At 36.7% G+C, this 14880-nt stretch overlaps 1 protein-coding gene and 1 pseudogene across 7 annotated transcripts in view; one reads left to right on the top strand and one right to left on the bottom strand.

Moving 5' to 3' along the window:
* The window catches only part of LOC105480824 (teneurin transmembrane protein 2), a 3943693-nt gene that overhangs the window by 277565 nt on the left and 3651248 nt on the right, over positions 1 to 14880 (top strand). The window lies entirely within an intron of this gene.
* On the bottom strand, positions 10794 to 11241 carry LOC105480831 (small ribosomal subunit protein uS19 pseudogene; annotated as a pseudogene).

Raw genomic sequence — 14880 nt, 5'->3', positions numbered from 1 at the left:
AATTTCAAATCAGGTAAGAACAGTAAAACCAAACAAAAAGCAAACAATAAAATTAAAATATATAGGTAAAGCCAAAAAGTAAAACAGGGCATGGTTTGGTCCTAAAATACTATAATGTTATGTCAAGTTCATTCTCCTTTATTCTAATTTTTAAATCTGAATAGCTTCCTTTTTTTCCCCTACATCCTTTGCAAGGTATTATATAGTTTCTCCATGTTTAATATTATCAAAATCTATAATGGTTATGATTTTTACCTGGCATTCTCTATATTTTTTTATGGTTTTCTCTTCCTGGTGGAATTTTTCTAAATTATTTGTTTATATTTCTTCACTTTTTAAACTTTAAAAATGAGGAGCAGTGAATAACTACATTGCAATATCTAGGTTAACATAACATGAAAGCTCTATACACTTAACATCAACTATTAAACAATAATAAAATTCTGGAATGGAAAAAAAGACTCACTAAAAATAGCTGGAATTTAAAATTATATTTTTCAGCCTGTTAATTTATCATACGGAGTAAAAATAAGCCATAGGGAGGAAATGGAAACTCTATCAAATGCCTCTGTGTTGCAGTAAACTTAATTATACAGCATGCCATAAAATGACAGTAATATTAGAGAGGAAACGTAGCAATTTCAGATGTGCAATAACTGTTTTTTACAAGGAATGAAATTACATCAAGTACATATACCTAAACAGTCTAATACTGTTTTCCAGCAAGAGCTGGTGGGATTCACAGTCAAGGGGAGGCAAAGATTTACCTAAACTGAAATCTGCTTAGTCCAGGAATGTTTGCCTATGAAAATCACTGCATGTAAGTGTGTTCTCTTGCTAATACATAATAAGTACCTAACATAAAAATTTACATTCAGTCTTTAAATATATATGTATACATATGTATGTAATAGCCTCAATCAAATCCCTTATTAACAGATGAATTCTTGGCTTTTAAAGAAACTCTGAAGTGCTTCTTGCTACATATGACCTATGTGTACATAACATAGAACTACATTGTAGGAACAACATCCCATTATGAATTTAATAGAATTAATTGTAATGTTTCTAAAGAAGACTTGATATATAATCATGCTAAAAAATCTTTCATTTAAAAACTGAAAGATAACAATTTTTAAATTTTAATTGAAAATTGTTATGAAATTTCTGCCTTCTATGATTATTTTCTCTAATTTAGGAAAAATTAACATAATTATATTTATTGGTGTGTTGTATTTTCTTGTTTATTAGATCATTACATCAGCAATTGTAGCCTTGTGTGTATATATATGATACACATATATGTATATATACATATATGTATATATAATACATATGTTATATATATATAATATACATATGTAAATATACATTTATGTATATTATATATATAATATACGTGTGTGTGTGTGTATATATATAAATTTTTTTTTTTAGATGGCATCTCCTTCTGTCACCCAGGCTGGTGTGCAGTGGCACCATCTCGACTCACTACAACCTCCGCCTCCCAGGTTCAAGTGATTCTTGTGCCTCAGCCTCCTGCATAGCTGGGATTACAGGCATGCACCAACATCCCTGGCTAATTTTTGTATTTTTAGTAGACACAGGGTTTTGCCATGTTGGCCAGGCTGGTCTTGAACCCCTGATCTCAGGTGATTTACCCACCTTGGCCTCCCAAAGTGCTGAGATTACAGGCGTGAGCCACCACGCCCAGCCAGCCTTGCATATTTGTAATATATCTTTACCTAAATGTTTCTATAAAGTAGGTTTCTTATCACACAAATAGTTGTTCAAATGATGATTTTTCCACTTACTATCTGAATGACCTCAAGGAAATTCTCTAAAACGGAATCTGTTTCTTTTTCTATAAAATTACTGTATTAATGCCCACAAGTTTTATACTTGTTATCCATGATAGAAATAATGCATGTAAAGTTTCTACTACATTTCTAAGCACATAGTAGGCAGATAACATACTGATAACTGCTATTTATTCTATCATCATGTACATGGTGTGGTATACACTAGACTGGGGTTCTAATTTCATTATTAAGTTTATCTGTTGACCTTGGGTAAATCCATCTCTTTGGAATATTCATAATACCATTTATGTTTATGAGAATTTTGCAAATTCTCCAGATTTTATTAAAAAGAAGATGTGCCTTGGTGCTATGTATGTCAGAAACTTATTATCTTACATTAAAAAAAAAGAGATACAGGTTTGTGTTTCAGGAAACAGAGAAGTATAAGTTGTGGCATAGAATGACAGATTACTAGGTTAAAATGTTACCGGACTGAAGATATAAATCAGTGCCTCTGAAGCTAAGGGAATTGGAGAGGAGGGGTTATAATAGGAAAATGAGTGATTAGAGTGTCCTAATTTTGTGCTCATGGATAAAATAGAAGGCTGAAGAGATAGTTTGAGAGGAAGGAGAAAAAAGGCAGTTGGATAGGACACAATAAGCCTCCAGATAATGATGAGAAGTGGACAGTGGTGGATGGACATCGTCTGATGCTCCCAGTGATACTGATAAGAGGTTACCGTCAGCTGGTGCAAAAATTATCTCCTTACTTGTTTGTTATTGCCTAAAATTCTTTGATCAAGAATTACATTTTTTTTTTACATATATCACCAGTGGGGTAAAAAGTTCTACGCTTTTGATTGAAGATGTTTTAAAATGATCTGTTAAGGAAGTTGATTAAGCTATTTCTTAACATGTACACAGATGTATGAGAGGGAATGTTCATCTCCTCTCTCATGACATATTTATATCTTTGTCTAAAGCCTGTGAATATTAGGACTAAAGACTACATCCCTAATTTCTTGATTTTCTCTGGTGATATTTGGTATAAAGACAGAAATTTAGTAAGCAGGTGACACTGGAAAATTTGTTAAATAGAATTAATTCCTTTCCATAAATATGAATAAGTGGTTCTTAAAGATAAAATGTCAACTATTCACTCATCTCTTTGATAGGTCATTGGCCACACCACATGCCATATGGCAAATGTGGTGAAGTTAACACAGGAATAAGAGGATATTCTTCTTTGAAGATGCAAATTATGACAAGTTAATTCTAGAATGGCTGAGATAATTAGCAATTGCCTACTCTGAACCTGACAATATATTATGCTCTTTGTATACATATGTTAACTCTAAGTTTAGAGCAACTCTGGGATAGTAAGTGGTATATGGTCCATACTATAAAGAAAAAAACAGAATAGAAAAAACAAGGGTTCAGTCCACACACAATGGTAAGCAGCACACTGAGTGTTAATGTAAATGTAAATGATTCTTCGATAACCCCAGAGCCAATGGAACCAATGTTTACCATCCTACTTCAAAATTTTTCTTCATCATATAAACCATGATCTATTATATACATCTGTAAGAGTTATTACAAAAATACAGATAAAACTCCAAATATATGAAATCAGTGTTTTAGATATCAATTTATTTTTTATTTTCAAAACTGGAATTTATAATTTTTACACTTATAGAATTTGCATAGTCAACAGGAAGATGCTGAAGATACCACTATGTCATTGGAGACCTATGCAGTGCTTTTCAGGTTGAAGGAAAGCATCTATCACCAGCTGCATGTGCTCAGGGGAAAAAAATATGTTGCAAGAATTCATTATTTTTCTCCATTTCTAGCCCCTGTTCCTATTCAGGTACAGCAGCACAGATGGTGTTGTGGTAAAGACACATAACACTGTCAGGAGCTATATAATATATGATACAAATCTGGCATTCCACGTTCCCACAAGTTTCAAGGTTAAGATAGAAACTGGTCACTTTCTGACATTCAATTAACTTCTTTTCTTTGAATTTGCGTTAAAATATTAAATTATTTTTATGAGAGAATTTTCCCTAATTCATTCATTTCCATGACTCCATGAGTTTATTAACATAGATCTAATAATATTTTGAATTATTTTAATGTATCTTGTGTTGTCATAAGTATGGTCTTAAAAGGTATTCAATTAAAAATTGAATTATATGTAAATTAATGAGAGAAGCTTGGTAAAGGGGTTAATGGATAATGCTTTTGAAAATTCAAAGCTATTATACCTTTCTTCTCATATATATACCATTTTCAAATATATATATATAGTTTTCATATATATGGTTTACTTGAAGTAAGAATATGAATATACTGTCTTTTATGAGTAAATAACAGGTTGTTATAGAGTACATATATATGAGAATATTCTTTCCTAGAGACTATAAATTACAAAGTTTCATAGGATTACAATATTTTCAAAAACTAAATGGTGAGATAATATCCTACTAAGTGTGAAAAGACAGTAAATTTCAGGGAATAAACAAAAACATTTGGTCTTCTATAAAGCACATATAGAAATAACCCTAAAATCATAGACTCTTCATACCAGATTTTTCCTTTGAAATTCAAACACAAATTCATGTTCTGTCTCTCAAGTCTTCATCCAGATAAGCCTTTATCACAGGGAACAGAACAATGAGCCATCTTCCAGCGAAAAAACTAATTAAAGAAATTAAAATATGTATCTGGATATAGACGGTATTTAACTCAACATATGTTAAAGTGTATTGATTAGTGTGCCTTCCCATAAAAGGCTGAATGATTTTTCTCTCTTGGATGTATAAAGTAGAACTGAGTAGAAAGAGTGAATATGCTTTTAAAAATGAGCACCACTGGGGTGGATGCGGAGGTTCATGCCTATAATCCCATCACTTTGGGAGGCTTAGGTGGGTGGATTACCTGAGGTCAGGAGTTTGAGACCAGCCTGGCCAACATGGTGAAAACCCATCTCTACTAAAAATACACAAAATTAGCCAGGCATGGTGGTGGGTAATCCCAGATACTTGGGAGGCTAATCCAAGCTACTTGGGAGGCTGAGGCAGGAGAATTGCTTGAACCAAGCAGGCGGAGGTTGCATTAAGCTGACATCGCACCATTGTACTCCAGCCTAGGCGACAGAGTGAGACTGTCTCAAAAAAAAAAAAAAAAAAAAAAAAAAAAAAAGAGCCCCACTGGAGTAGAGGCATAAAATTAGTTTTCTTTGGAAAGGCAGCTTTAGATTCCCAAAACATTGAATCACAAAGGCTAATGTTGATAAGGAGCTGGAGGCTGTGTTATGTTTAGGACAATATAAAGGTCTTTTAAAATATTTCTGGACCAAGATGGATTGCAAATATACCATTTCTCAAAATCAGTTTATCAAAGGACACTAACAAAATCTACTATATTTTTGTGGATATAAAGGGAAATTTAAAGGTGAGGGTAGTGAGTATACACACACACACACACACACACACACACACACACACAAATCAGGTTCCAAAGATACCCTGAATGACGGAAATGATGGGAGCAAATCTAGGAATTTTGAATTGATAATTTCCCATCTACATTCCCAACTAACATATGTGGAAGTGCAAATAAAAAACAACATTGAGTTCTTTCTATGGGACATAAACCTGAAATCAACAGTGCCAGAGTGTTATGTGGTCACCAAGAAATTTATCTGATATTACTTCATATTAATAGAGCTATGTTGTTCAGAAAAATACCTTGATAGGCACTACATAATTGGGGTTGTGTTACTTACAAGGTGTTCTCCTTTACCCCCCATTTAGCTTGCAGCATAAGATCCAATCATACTAAACCGCAATCAGTTTCTCAAAGGCAACGTGTTCTCTTAGGAGGTGGAAAATAATTCTCCCCACTCCCTTGGGTTGAGTCTTCAGATTTTACCTTCACTACCCCGTGATCAAATCAGTTATCCCTCTTATGTCTTCCCATTACACTCTACTTGCCAATTCTATCCCTGATCACACTACTTTGTGGTTGTTGGCTGGCTTGTTTGACTTCTCCCATTAGACTGAACTCTATGGAGGCAGGGCCATGTCTATTCTGTGATCACATTTTCATCTTCTATTCCTAACAGAGTACCTGGAACACAAATAGCTATGGAATAGAAGTATTTAAATAAGAAAAGAGATTTTTCAGTCCACTCTGCCTGTGTAGACAACTGTAAAGAAGTGCTCCATTCTGAAACATTGCATGTAGTGTTAAGTACCTGGCTAAAAAATGTACCTGGAGGAGAAGCTACCAATAGGGAGAGGGAAAATATTCTATATAATGACAAAATAGGCACCTTCAATAAGAAAAGCACTAGAAAGAATACAACATGCATTTTTTTTTTCCTCAGATGACTGTAAACTGTAGCATGGAGGAAAAATGAGATGTTTTCTATGTAGCATGATCAGATAACATAGCTAATATTAATGGATAGAAGTAATAAAGAAACGGATTCTACTTCAGCATAAGCAAACATTGACTAATGATTAGCCCTGTCATAAAATGAAACCGGATCTTGTGTCATAAATGTTGTTTTCATTAGGATGGCTACTTTTGAGGGGAGGAATAGAAGGAATTGATGAATTCACATATTAGAAAGACCAGAAGTTTTCTCAGGCATATTTAATATTATGTGGGGTAACTAAGTTAAAGGAAAAAGCAGAAGAAATTGGAGTGACAGTTTTGTGACTGCTGTTGTATTTGAAGGTGACATTTGCCAAGCCCTTACTGAATACAGGCACCTCGCTAAAGCTTTACCATGAAAATGTTAGCATTTTCTAATATTAGGACTTATTATCTTGGAAATGTTTGAATTCCCTTTTGCTATGTGATTCTCCAGATCTGTTTCTAATTTTGTATTTCATTCAAATACATATTTTTAAACTTAAGTGTATTTAATACATCCTTACACAAAGCTATGTGTCAACAAATTTCTAACACTTTGATAAAAATGAAATCATTTAATCCACATGGTGTGATTTTTATCCCTAATTTGCACAACTGAAGCATAGAGAGGTTAATAGTTTCTATGAGGTCACACAGGTGAAAACAGACAATGCTAGGACTCCAACCCCAGTTCTCTATAGGGCTGGGATCATCTGAAGGAGCACCTCCCAATCAAAGGGCCACGTGGGGGCACTAGTCCATTCTGTTTAACCATTATATACTATTCTCTTATATGAACATCCTGATATAAAGGTTCCAAAGCCTTTATTCCAATTTGTGCTATTTTGTTTTAGGCATATGTTTTAGAAGAAACGTATCATCCCATGTTTGTAAATGTATCCAGCCTAATTATGCCTTTTAATTCGTGAGTTTAGTTTGTTTACATTGATTTTCTTTATAGGTATATTTGCGTGTATGTCTACAACCTTCTTTCACATTTTCTATTTGTGCCATTTTTTTCTTGACTGTGTTTTTTCTATTTCTGCCTTTTTTTGAATTAAAGGTTTCCATATTCCCTCATTTACATATTTTTTCTCTCTGCAGATTTAGAAAAGACTGATTCTATATTTTAGTGTTAACTTTAAAGTTTAATATCCATACTTAACAATATATTTTGATTTAATAATTTGATGACCAGATAATACTGCTATCTTTTCTTGAACATAATAACTTCAGTATGTGTAAACTATTCTGTAATCATTTCTCAACAATTTATTGTTTATATTTTTCCTTAAGGACCACATACCCAGACATGTACACATACACATACATAAAATCATATATTCATATATACGAGTTGTTAGCTACTGAGTATTATTAGTTGTCAGCTATTCTAAAATTATCTGTATTCACCATTATGTTTCTACGTAATGCTTTTCCTCTGGTTGCATTTTTCTTTTAATTAAAATTGATGCTTTAATAATTCCTTTACTAAGAATTTATTTGATGGACTCTTAATCTTTGTATGAATGATTTTAGCTAGAGATAATATTTTAAGCTGACAGTTATTTTCTCTCTAGGTTTTGAAAGCACTTCTTGCATTTATTTCAATTGCTAAGGACATTTTCCTTTGGTTTAATTCTTATTTTTTGCTAGTTAATATGATTTGTCTCTGGATTTTAAAAATTTCCATTTACCATTCATGTGTACAGTTTCTCTATTATGTGTTTAGGTGGGAAGATGTTTATCTATCCTGTTTAGTACTTGGAGTGCCTTCTGAATCATAATCTCCATGTCCTACCTTGATTCTGAAAAGTTTATTACCAGGTATTTTTTCAAATAGGACTTCCAGCTCATTTTTCTGAGACCCTTACCAAACATATGCTGGAGCTCCCTATTTTATACTTTATATATCTTTAATTTTTAAATATTTATATGTTGGTGTTTCTGTAGTGTGTTCTGAGTAGATTCCTCAATATCATTTTGAAATTCAGTTAGTCTTCCCAATGGTGGCAGTTGTGTCGTGAGTTTGGTCTGTCTACTGAGGTAAGTTTTTTGTTTTTGTTTTTGTAATTGTAGTGACTACATATTTATTAACAGTCCTTATGGGGCCTGTAATCCCAGCACTTTGGGAGGCCGAGACGGGTGGATCACGAGGTCAGGAGATCGAGACCATCCTGGCTAACACGGTGAAACCCTGTCTCTACTAAAAAAATACAAAAAACTAGCCAGGCGAAGTGGCGGGCGCCTGTAGTCCCAGCTACTCGGGAGGCTGAGGCAGGAGAATGGCGTGAGCCCGGGAGGCGGAGCTTGCAGTGAGCTGAGATCCCGCCACCGCACTCCAGCCTGGGCGACAGAGCGACACTCCGTCTCACAAAAAAAAAAAAAAAAAAAAAAAAAAAAAAAAAGTCCTTATGGGTTCCTCTCCTGTCTTCTTACTTGTATTTGATCTCTGTTTCATTTAAAAAAAGAGATGTGATTGTCATTTTTTCAGTTGAGCATTGTAAACTATTAATTATTAATGAGTTTTACAATCTTATACAGATGAACATTTCATATTGGGTGAATTCAGGTTCTGGTTGGTGATTTTGAGAGCTTTCTTCTTTCCTTCCTTCCTTCCCTTCCTTCCTTTCTTCCTTCCTCCCTCTTATGCAGGCTGGCGCACAGTGGTAGCAATCAGGGCTCACTGCAGCTTGGACTTCCTGAGATCAAGCTATCCTCCTGCCTTAGCTTCCTAAGTAGCTGGGACTACAGGTACAACCATCACATCCAGCTAATTTTATCTTTTAATTTTTTGTAGAGCTGGAGTCCTGTCCTCTGCTCCCCTCCTCTCCTCTCCCCTGTCCTCTCTTCTGACAGAGTCTTGCTTTGTCACCCAAGCTGGAGTGTAGTGCTGCAATCTCGACTCACTGCAACTCTGCTTCCTGGGTTCAAGTGATTCTTATGCCTCAGCCTCCCAAGTAGCTGAGACTACAGGCACGTGCCACCACACCTGGCTAATTTTTGTAGAGACAGGTTTTCACCATGTTGGCCAGGTTGGTCTTGAACTCCTGACCTCAAGTGATCTGCCCACTTCAGCCTCCCAAATTGCTGGGATTACAGGTGTGAGCCACCATATCCGGCCTTATTTTTCTTACCTTTCTTCAGCCGTTTTGGAACTTGGGTTGTCAGGTTTGTTTTGTGTGTGTGGGAGATTCTTTGTGGTTTTTATGTTTGCGGTTTTTTTTTTTTTTTTTTTTTTTGAGATGCAGTTTCTCTCTTGTTGCCCAGGTTGGAGTGCAATGGCACGATTTCTCCTCACTACAACCTCTGCCTCCCAGGTTCAAGCGATTCTCCTGCTCAGCCTCCCGAGTAGCTGAGATTACAGGCATGCGCCACCACGCACAGTTAATTTTGTATTTTTAGTAGAGACAGGGTTTCTCCATGTTGGTCAGGCTGGTCTCGAACTCAGATCACTCAGGTGATCCGCCCGCCTCAGATTCCCAAAGTGCTGGGATTACAGGTGTGAGCCACCGAGCCGGGCCTACGTTTCCGTTTTAAAATTAATCAGTTTGTTGGTTCGCCTCCAGCTTGCTCTCTGGTGCTTATTCAAGAACCGGGTTTTAGAGTAAATGTTTGCTACTCTGACTCACGGGAAAGTAACAGAGATGGCCACTAAGCAAGGTGGGAATTCAATTCATTTCTTACCTTTGAAAGTGTGGCTTTCTGTTTTCGTAATTCCACAAATTCATATAATCTGTAGCCTGAGAGAGTGCAGTTTTTTTTTTTGTTTTGTTAAGCCTCCTCTAATAAGCAGCAAGAGCTCTGGGCATCCAATCTTTGCTATAATATGCAGTAGGTCTGGCTCTCTACATCCATGTATGGGAGTACTTTTAATTCCAATGGCCCCAGAGAAACTGGCCTCTTGTTACTGCCTGCTTTGGAGCTTTTAATCCCAGAAGGCCAGAGGATGTAGTCCTACTCATCTACTTATATTTATGGCTCATGAAAATGTCTGTCCAGTTTTTAAGGCTAGCTCTATCTTTCACGTTTTGTCTTTTTCTGTTTTATCTACAATTGCTTTGTAATGGGGGCAGAGGTTGTATCATAGCATGATTTTACTGTATTCCTGGCATGAAAGAATATCTTACTCATCAATTCATCATCTGTGCTTGCTTTTGTTTATGATCAGGGAGACTTACTACTTATATTTATGTTAGGATAGTGATAAAAAAACAGAATTGGACTTAAAACATAGTAACATGGTAGTGCTACCGAAAAGTCAAATACACAAACACTATATAGTAGATTGAATAGAACACAGCAGTAGGGAAACAGTCATCATGGTGTATTCAAGTTTGCACCAGCAAACTGAACTCAGTTTGACAATCACTTTCTAAATGGTGATTCGGTTTCAACAAAACAACAGTTTCTGTGTTAAAAAAAAAAAAAAAAAAAGTATTATTATTGATCTGCATACTATTGGTAAGTTGTTTTCTTTCTAGTCACTTTATAAATGTCTTTTTTTTGGGGGGGGGGGCGGTGAGGGAGATATGTGTGCCTTTATTAGCGGAGCCACTACTTGAGGGGGATGAAGCGGGAGGAGTGGGTGGCCCCGATGCCACGTCAGCCGTGCTTCACGGGCTTGTAGGTGATGGAGAACTCGCCCAGGTAGTGGCTGATCATCTCCGGCTTGATCGCCACCTGGTTGAAGGTCTTGCCATTGTAGACGCCCACCCTGCTGCCCACCATCTTGGGCGGCATGATCATGTCCCGCAGGTGCGTTTTCAGTACTTCCGGCTTCTCCATGGGCGGAGCCTCCTTCTTGGCCTAGCACATGCGCCTCAGCAGCCAGTGCTGCTTGCGCCTCAGCGTTCCGCCGCAGGCCGGGGTTCTGCCGCCACGGCTGGCGTGCACCGTACAGCTGCCTCGGCTACTCGCAGGACATGTCCAGCAGCTGGCCCAGGTCCACACCGCGGTAGGTGAACTTGCAGAAGGTCCACTTCTTCTGCTCTACCTCTGCCATCTTGCCGGATACTCTGAAAATGATTACATAAGTGCCAGAGTCCTTCACATACAGATTTTAACCTAATGCTGCATATGATTTTAATTAGCTGATATATTAAAAACAGTGTAAGTAATTTTTTTCCCTTCAAGGAAGCCTCAACTTTGAGAAACGGTGAATTACGTGAGGTAAACCTCGTATTTATGTGAGGAAAGCTCTGCATTGGTTTTGATTCTCACATTTTAATTAGCTGATGTATTAAAAACAGTGTAAGTAATTTTTCCCTTCCAGGAAACCTCAACTTTGAGTAACGCTGGATACGTGAGCTAAACCTCGTAATTATGTGAGAAAGGCTAAGTATTGGTTTTGTTTCCCACATTTACATGAGGAAATTGAGGCACAATGTTAATTGTCACAAGGTCAAGTAACTGGCAAGGGGCAGGCCAAGATAGAAATCTGTTTCCAGAACTCTTGTGTTTAATGACTAAGAAGCGTGCGCAGTTGCAAGGGCCAGACAGGGAAATAAGAGATCCATTCGTACCGATAGCATGGAAGATTGACTGTTTCAGAGTTGCGTTTCTTCATAAAAACTTCAGAATTAACCCACCTCACATATTTTCTCCAAAGTTTTAGTTATGTATTAGATTTAAGAATAGACTGAACCCTGGGCTCCCCACTGCACAAGGTAAAAAACGGAGAGAGGCTGGGCACAGTGGCTCACGCCTGTAATCCCAGCACTTTGGGAGACCAAGGTAGGCGGATCACCTGAGGTCAGAAATTTGAGATCAGCCTGGGCAACGTGGTGAAACCCTATCTCTACTAAAAATACAAAATCAGCTGGGCGTGGTGGTGGGTGCCTGTAATCCCACCTACTCGGGAGGTTGAGGCAGGAAAATCACTGGAACCCGGGGGCAGAGGTTGCAGTGAGCCAAGATGGCACCACTGCACTCCAGCCTGGGCAACAGAGCAAGACTCCTCTCAAAAAAAAAAAAAGGGGGAAGAAAAGGTAAACCAAATGATGTACGAAGATATTACAACATATAAAAAATAATTAAACATCATCGGTCACTCAAAATACATCCTGGGCTCAACACTCAACATAGTAATGGTAAATACTTGAGGTGATGGACACCCCAAATACCTTGACTGGATCATTGTCCACTCTGTGCATGGGACCAAATATCACATGTATGCCATAAATATCTAAAATAGTATCTATCAAGAAAAAACTTAATGGACACACAAAATAATACATAATGTGGTTGTTCTTAAAATTGGTTTTACTCTATGCTTCTTTACTTTTCTTATAAAGCCAAGTATTTTTAGATCCAGATAAATTTTCAACATTTCTAAGAGTAACATTAGCAGTAGATGAGTATTGTAAGTGTGACTCTTTATGTGTGATTTTAAAATGGTTTAAGTAAAGGACTGACATTCAGGTTTTCTGAAATTACATATTTATAAAACTACTGTAGAAAAATTTATGGTGACAATATTGTTTGAGTAGAAAGTCAAAATTTCATTGAATATGAAGTTGGTATAATACTATTACAAGGCCGGGCGCGGTGGCTCAAGCCTGTAATCCCAGCACTTTGGGAGGCCGAGACGGGCGGATCACGAGGTCAGGAGATCGAGACCATCCTGGCTAACACGGTGAAACCCCGTCTCTACTAAAAAAATACAAAAATCTAGCCGGGCGAGGTGGCGGGCGCCTGTAGTCCCAGCTGCTCGGGAGGCTGAGGCAGGAGAATGGCATAAACCCGGGAGGCGGAGCTTGCAGTGAGCTGAGATCCGGCCACTGCAGTCCAGCCTGGGCAACAGAGCAAGACTCCGTCTCAAAAAAAAAAAAAAAAAAAAAAAAAAAAAACTATACAAGCTGCCTTTATCCATTGAGTTTTGACTGTTGTCATCAATTTAAAATGTAACTTTTCTTTTTGGAATTATAATAAATACAATTCTTACTTTTGATAAATCATTTGTCACACTTGTAAGATCACTTCACAGGGAAAAATGTTCTTTCTTTTCTATTATTTTACTGGAAGAAATGATGTACTTTTTCAAGTTTTGCTAAGAACTCTTCAATGATAACAAACATTTGATGTTATAAGATTGACATTAAATGCTTAATATTATTAATATATAAAATACTGTGTCATATCTTGTGGAAGAGAGAGAAAAACAGTTTGTGAAAAGATATTGCTTCTTGCATATAACCATATTTCTGCTCCTCAGTAATCTTAATTTCAATGTTGTAAAGCATGTCTTTATTATTATCAAGAAAAGGCATAATCTAGACCCAAAATTTGGTCAGATGACACTTACCTCAACCTCAGATTTTCAATCACTGCTGTAAGAAGGCAGATAGATAACTGTTAAAATTTGGATAAAAATGAAATAAACACAAATATAGTTAAGTATTATGTTTCAGCCAAGGCACATGCCAAGAGATACACAATCATTTGTAGAATGATTGGATAGACTAAAGAATATTCAGGCCGGGCGCGGTGGCTCACGCCTGTAATCCCAGCACTTTGGGTGGCCGAGGCGGGTGGATCACGAGGTCAGGAGATCAAGACCATCCTGGCTAATATGGTGAAACCCCGTTTCTACTAAAAATACAAAAAAAAAAAAAAAATTAGCCAGGCGTAGTGGTGGGCGCCTGTAGTCGCAGCTACTCGGAAGGCTGAGGCAGGAGAACCCGGGAGGCGGAGCTTGCAGTGAGCCGAGTTGCACTCCAGCCTGGGCGACAGAGTGAGACTCTGTCTCAAAAAAAAAAAAAAAAAAAAAAAAACATTGTTTACTCTGCTGGTTGCTTGATACTCAGATGTAAAGATGTTGATAACAATGGAAAGCAGACAGCGCATGTTTACCTTTCAAAATATATCTGTCATGGAGGTAGCGTGTTCACCTATTGATAAGTTTGCCAGACTTAGCAAATTAAAATACAGGAGACTCAGTTCAAATCAGTTACATTTTAGAAAAACAACAAAAAGAGTTATATGTGGAATACACTTATTCTAAAAAATTTAATCATTGTTTTTCTGAAATTGAAATTTAACTGGGTATCCTGTGTTTTATCTGGCAACTGTAACTACCGAGAGGGGTGTATGTATTTATATGTGTGTGTTTGTGTAGTTGGTGTGGGGTGGTCTGTCTTCTATGGGGATTTGTGAAAGATAGAGAAGGTTGGAGTCACCATGTACATAGTATAAAATACATTCAGCCATTCTCGTTAAGTCTAAATTAAAAATAGTTTCCTCCATCCTCTTAAGTGCCTTTTACTAAAAATTATATTGCTTGGGTGTCTTAACTATTTCTGCAAGATTGCCTCTTGACTTCAGAAATGAGACAAAATCTTTTTTTCTTTATCTTTTTAGAAGATGGTAGGCAATATAAGGACCAAAGCTAAGAAATACTCATGATATAAAAAAATGTTATTGACAAACTAAGAAATCAGCAGTTTCAATCTTCAAATCTTCTACTGACTCCATGTTCAATTCAGTCACCTAAAAAATGCATTTCCAAATCAACTTATGATTTTCACTAGTACTGAGGGGAAAATCCCTAGTGCAATGTAAGAAAATTTTAAGGGATTGTTTTAATTTGGCATACCAAATTTAATGTAACTGAAAATATTCATTAAACATGTTCAGAAATGTC

Source organism: Macaca nemestrina, chromosome 6 (assembly GCF_043159975.1).
Source record: "Macaca nemestrina isolate mMacNem1 chromosome 6, mMacNem.hap1, whole genome shotgun sequence".
In the NCBI taxonomy this organism is placed as follows: domain Eukaryota; kingdom Metazoa; phylum Chordata; class Mammalia; order Primates; family Cercopithecidae; genus Macaca; species Macaca nemestrina.
This window is presented reverse-complemented; position numbering and strand designations above follow the sequence as displayed.